This window comes from Rhamphochromis longiceps, linkage group LG9 (genome assembly GCF_057381845.1).
Source record: "Rhamphochromis longiceps isolate RC_006_pf linkage group LG9, R_longiceps_female_GT1.1, whole genome shotgun sequence".
Classification (NCBI taxonomy): Eukaryota; Metazoa; Chordata; class Actinopteri; order Cichliformes; family Cichlidae; genus Rhamphochromis; species Rhamphochromis longiceps.
Genome location: NC_140565.1, coordinates 33,516,748 through 33,522,747, shown reverse-complemented (window position 1 = coordinate 33,522,747; position 6,000 = coordinate 33,516,748).

Below are 6,000 nucleotides of genomic sequence, written 5' to 3'. Positions count from 1 at the left end.
GTTTCACCTGGGAAACATGAAACACATTATGAATCCTCATGGCACGAGGAAGGGCCAAGCGAACAGTCACTGGGTTCAGAACAGCCTGGATCGAAAAGGGCCCAATGAAACGCGGGGCCAACTTCCTGGATTCAGTCCGCAAAGGAACATACCTGGAAGAGAGCCACACCTGCTGCCCAACACGATAGGCAGGGGCAGGGGTGCGGCGACGATCAGCCAGCCTCTTATTCTGTTCCGCCGTCCTCAACAGAGCTGCCCGGGTGGCGCGCCACGCTCGCCTGCAGCGTCTCATATGATGCTGAACGGAGGGGACGGCCAGCTCGCCTTCAGTGATGGTGAGTAGAGGCGGCTGGTACCCCAGCGACGCCTCAAACGGAGACACCCCAGTGGCCGCTGACGTGCTGGAATTGTGAGCGTACTCGACCCAAGCTAATTGGCCACTCCAGGTGGATTGATTCGAGGAAACCACACAGCGCAACATAGACTCCAACTCCTGGTTCGCCCGCTCCGCCTGACCATTCGTCTGAGGATGAAAACCTGAAGACAAACTCACTCCGGCCCCCAGTTCCGAACAAAACGCCCTCCACACCCGAGAAGTAAACTGGGGACCCCGATCAGAAACAATGTCCCGTGGCAGTCCATGTAATCGAAAAACATGATCAGTGAGGAGCCGAGCAGTCTCCAAGGCCGTCGGGAGCTTAGGCAATGCCACAAAGTGCGCAGCCTTGGAAAAACGGTCTATCACAGTGAGTATGGTCGTGTTACCTGACGACGGCGGTAGACCGGTGACAAAATCCAAAGCGATGTGCGACCAGGGGCGCTTGGGGACGGGCAGAGGGTGCAAGAGACCGGCCTGGGGAGCACTGGGGGTCTTATTCCGAGCACAGGTAGGACAGGCCGCCACATAGTCCCGAACATCCCTGAGGAGAGAGGGCCACCAAAAGAAACGTTGCAAAAAACTAATGGTGCGGTTCTTACCAGGGTGGCAGGAGAACTTTGCGGTGTGGGCCCAGTGTATAACTCTGCCCCGGACCGTTGTGGGGACGAACAACCGTCCATCAGGGCCCATCCCTGGGTCTGGCTCCTGCTGCTGGGCCTCTCTGACCGTCCTCTCAATCTCCCATGTGATGGCCCCCACGATGCATGAGGCGGGCAGAACGGGTCTCTGGCTCTCTTCGTCATCCATGTGGGGCGAAAATTGGCGTGACAGAGCATCGGGCTTCATGTTGCGTGATCCCGGTCTGTAGGTTATAGAGATATTGAAACGTGTAAAGAACAGGGCCCACCTGGCTTGACGAGCGTTGAGACGCTTAGCTGCCTGGATATATGCCAAGTTCTTATGGTCTGTCCAAATCACAACGGGGTGTTCTCCTCCCTCCAACCAGTGCCGCCATTCCTCCAGGGCCAGTTTGATGGCGAGGAGCTCCCGATCGCCCACGTCATAATTTCGTTCCGCTGGCGTCAGCCGTCGAGAGAAAAAGGCACATGGGTGCAGCCTGCTCTCCACCCGCTGGGAGAGAACGGCCCCCACCCCTGAGTCCGATGCGTCCACCTCCACCACGAATGGTCGGGTGAGGTCAGCCTGGATCAAAATGGGAGCAGAGGAAAACAGACGTTTCAAATGGGCAAACGCCCGTTGTGCTGAACTAGACCGGAGAAAAGGCTGCTTGGGAGAGGTGAGCCGTGTGAGAGGAGTGACCACCGCACTAAAGTTTCTGATGAACTTCCTGTAAAAGTTGGCGAACCCGAGAAACCTTTGCAGTTCCCGACGTGTCTTGGGCTCGGGCCACTCTACCACTGCCCTCACTTTGGCAGGGTCGGCTCGCAACTGCCCCTTCTCCACAATAAACCCCAAAAACGGCACAGACTGAACATGAAACTGGCACTTCTCACCCTTGACGAAAAGCCGATTCTCCAGCAGACGCTGCAGCACCAGTCTCACCTGTTTCACGTGTTCGGCTCGGGTCCTAGAGAAAATGAGGATGTCGTCTAAATAGACAAACACAAAGTGGTTAATAAAGTCACGCAGCACATCATTAACCATAGCTTGGAAAACAGCGGGGGCGTTGGTGAGTCCGAAAGGCATAACCAAATATTCGAAGTGCCCCAGATGGGTGTTAAACGCCGTCTTCCATTCATCCCCTTCGCGAACACAAACCAGATGGTATGCATTACGGAGGTCGAGTTTGGAAAAGATGGTCGCCCCCTGGAGTAGTTCGAACGCTGAGGCCAGAAGAGGGAGGGGATATCTGTTCTTGACTGTAATCTTATTCAGGCCCCGAAAATCTATACAGGGGCGGAGAGACTCGTCCTTTTTCTGTACAAAGAAGAATCCAGCCCCCAGCGGGGACGTGGATGGGCGAATTAGACCGGCAGCAAGGGAGTCTGTGATCTAACGCTCCATTGTCTCACGTTCGGGTTTTGAGATGCTGTAAAGCCGGCTGGTGGGTAATGGGGCGCCGGGGTGCAGATCTATCCCGCAATCGTAAGGGCGATGAGGCGGGAGGGACACTGCCAGGTCTTTGCTGAATACCTGAGCCAAATCGTGGTACTCCGGAGGGACGGCTGAAAGATCAGGTGCCTTCACTTGAGCCGCTGGAGTTAGGGGCAATAAACTGGGCACCGCTGCACGTAAACAATGTTCATGGCACCACTCGCTCCATCCTGTCACGCGTCCCTGAGCCCAGTCGATCTGCGGGTTGTGTTGTGTGAGCCATGGGAACCCCAAGACCAATGGTGTGCCGGGGGCTCTAAACAGAAACAGGGAAACTTTCTCGACATGGTTACCAGAAAGAACTAAGGTCAGATCGGCTGTGCGATGAGTTATTTCCGCTAACGGGCTGCCGTTAAGAGCCGACACTTGAAGAGGCTCCTGGAGAGGAACTGCAGGAAAACCCAACCTCCTAGCGAGCGATTCGTCCAGAAAACTCTGTTCGGCCCCAGAATCCACTAACGCACTACACAGATGGGTGTGAGATTGAAAAACCAACTTAGCAGGACAACTCAGATGGGAGGCAGTGTTCATGGTCGCACCCGTCAGTATTCCCACAGCTACTGACAGGCTTGGTCGTTTCCCCGAGAGGGGCATGCGTCAGCAAAATGTCCCTTCTTCCCACATGCAAAACACTCACCCGTCTGGCGTCTCCCCCTCCAATCTGTGGAGCTCAATCGTGCTCTGCCTAGCTGCATAGGCTCCTCCGCCTCCGTAGGTCGCGGGTCCGTCCCTCTCCATTCCAGAGCCGGCAATTCCGCCCGCCACCTAGCGCCTCCCGGTGTCCGCCTGCCGAACTCCCGCAGGTGGTCGTCCAACCTAATACATAAATCAATCAACGCATTCAAAGTGTTAGGCAAGTCTTTTGTAGCCAACTCACGCTTCAGTCCCTCATTCAGACTGTTCAAGAAGGCGCCCCGGAGCGCCGTTTCCTCCCAACCAGTCTCCTCAGCGAGGATCCAGAAGTCCACCGAGAAGTCAGCGACGCTCCTCCGGCCCTGCTTCAAGGTAAACATCCTATGCGCAGCACTGTCAGGGTTAGTTCCTTTATCAAAAACGCTACGAAATTTGCTCAAAAACTCAGTGTAAGAAATCTGAGGCTGGGAGTTCAGGACCGCTTGCACCCACTGCAAGGCTCGGCCCGTCAACAGCTCCACCATCAAGGCTATTTTAGAACCATCAGTGGCGTAGGCCTGAGCCTGCTGCCTAAAGATGAGGGCACACTGCGTCAAAAATCCCCTACTCTTGTCTAATTCCCCAGAAAATTTTTCTGGGACAGGCAATGAATGTTCCCGTGGAGGCGGAGGAGGGGAGGGAGGCAGTGGGCAAGCAGCAGCGACGCTGATCGGGGGTGGCGCTGGTGAAGGGCCCCCCGCAGCTCCAGACGGAGATAGCAGCATACCTTTTAGCTCCGTCACAACCTGGATTAGCGCTGATTGCTCCCTGGAGACATGGTGTAACATTTTCTCGTGGCGTTCTAATTGCCCCGCCTGGAGCGACAGCTCGCGCCGCCAGGATGACGAGTCCGCTGAGTCCGCTTGGCTGGAACGTTCTGTCATGGTGAAATGGAATTAAAGGACTCAGGTGCGAGACTTCTTGCAGAGTGACAGTGAATTTATTCACAGTGAAAAGGTGAGTCAATAGTTCGAGTCTGTAATCCAGAAAGAGCAGTGCAGTAATAATCCAAAACCGCTCCTATGACTTCTCCCCGCAGTGGCAGTGCTGTAATAATCCAAAACCGCTCCTTGTGCCAGCTCCTCCTCCGATCTCTGAATCCTGGGGGCAGATGAGAAAAACACACGCACTGTAACTCAACCGTTCTCTCTTTCACAAGCTGAGTATACTAGCCACAATTACGCTACCCAGTTTAGTTCAACGTTCCAGCGTTGGTTGTGACTCGACTGCACCGTTAAATAGGGCTGCTTCAGATCAGTTGTAGCCGGCGAAGTAATTACGTACAGGTGCGACGCTTCCAGCTCCGGACCCTCCCCTCCGGTCAGCTGCCGTGCCGTGCCACGGCTTCCGGAGGTACATGTCTCCGCAGCAAAACACATGCACAAGATGGAGAGGAGAACACGACGCAGTACACACAAACACCCCCAAAAAGTGGCAAGGTAATCGGTGAGGACCACCTAACCGTGACATGTTGAATGTTATGTCTGAGCTTTAAATTGTGTTAAAATTCATATTGTTGTTTGCAATGCATATTTTACTACATTTTACGAAAGTTGCTTTGGGGATAATATTTTTTGTCTGCAAACTATTCAACAGACTTATTTCATTTTTATTATTAGGGTTAGGGTTATTTTTATTGTATTTTTTCTTTCAGTCATCATGTCTTGATCTGGAAGTTCTGTGGTCTTAGTATGAGATGGTTAAAGGGGAGAAAGCTAGGCTGAACTGGGATCCTGCCAAATGTTTTAAGAATGTTCAAGCAAAATAAAAGAGATGGTTTTGCAAGTTATCATTTATGTATGTTTCATTAATTTAATTAAAAGTAATGTTTACATAAGCAATACAAACACTAACTGAAACATGATTGGTGTAAGTACTACAGACATAAATTACATTTGTTCATTCAACAAGATTAACATTTGTGTAACAAACAAATATTTTACTAGTTCATGTAACAAGACTGACTTTTGATGTGCCAATGTGTTTAAACAATATAACATGAATTTAAATTGATTTGATTAGACTAACTTGGTACAAACATGTTAACTGAATAAAAATCAAATTAACTGAATGTTAATGTTTAAATTATGTTACACTTACAAACATTTTTAGTGTTGAAACAACACAATCAAGATGGATTGATATAACATGATTTGTTTAGATGGAATATAGGTGGCAAGATAAAATTAAGTTCATCCAATGAATTATTTTTTTGAGTGTATATATATATGCTACCAGTCAAAAGTTTAGACACATCTTCTCAATTGATGTCTTTTCTTTATTTTCATGACTATTTACGTTGTAGATTCCTACTGAGGGCATCAAAACTATGGGTGAAAATATATGGAATTATGTAGTAAACAAAAAAGTGTGAAATTATTTAAATATATATTTTAGATTCTTCAAAATAACCACCCTTTACTTTGTTTACTGTTTTGCACTCTCTTGGTGTTCTCTCAATGAGCTTTCAGTCACCTGAAATGCTTTTTAAACAGTCTTGAAGGAGTTCCCAAACATGCTCAGCACTTGTTGGTCCTTTTGCCTTCACTATGCGGTCGATCTCATCCCAAATCATCTTGATTGGGTTTAGGTCAGGTGACTGTGGAGGCCAGGCCATTTGGTCAGAGAAGTCCATCTCCTCCTTCCTGGTGTTTCTTGGCCCAAACAAATCTCTTCTGCTTGTTGCTTTTCCTTAGTAGCTATTTGCTTTCTTAGGAGCTATTTGACCATAAATGCCTGATTTATCCAGTCTCCTCTGAACAGTTGTTGTTGGGACGGTTCTCATGTGAGCCAATTTCGTTTTAGTGCCGATGGTTTTTGTGACTGCACTCGGG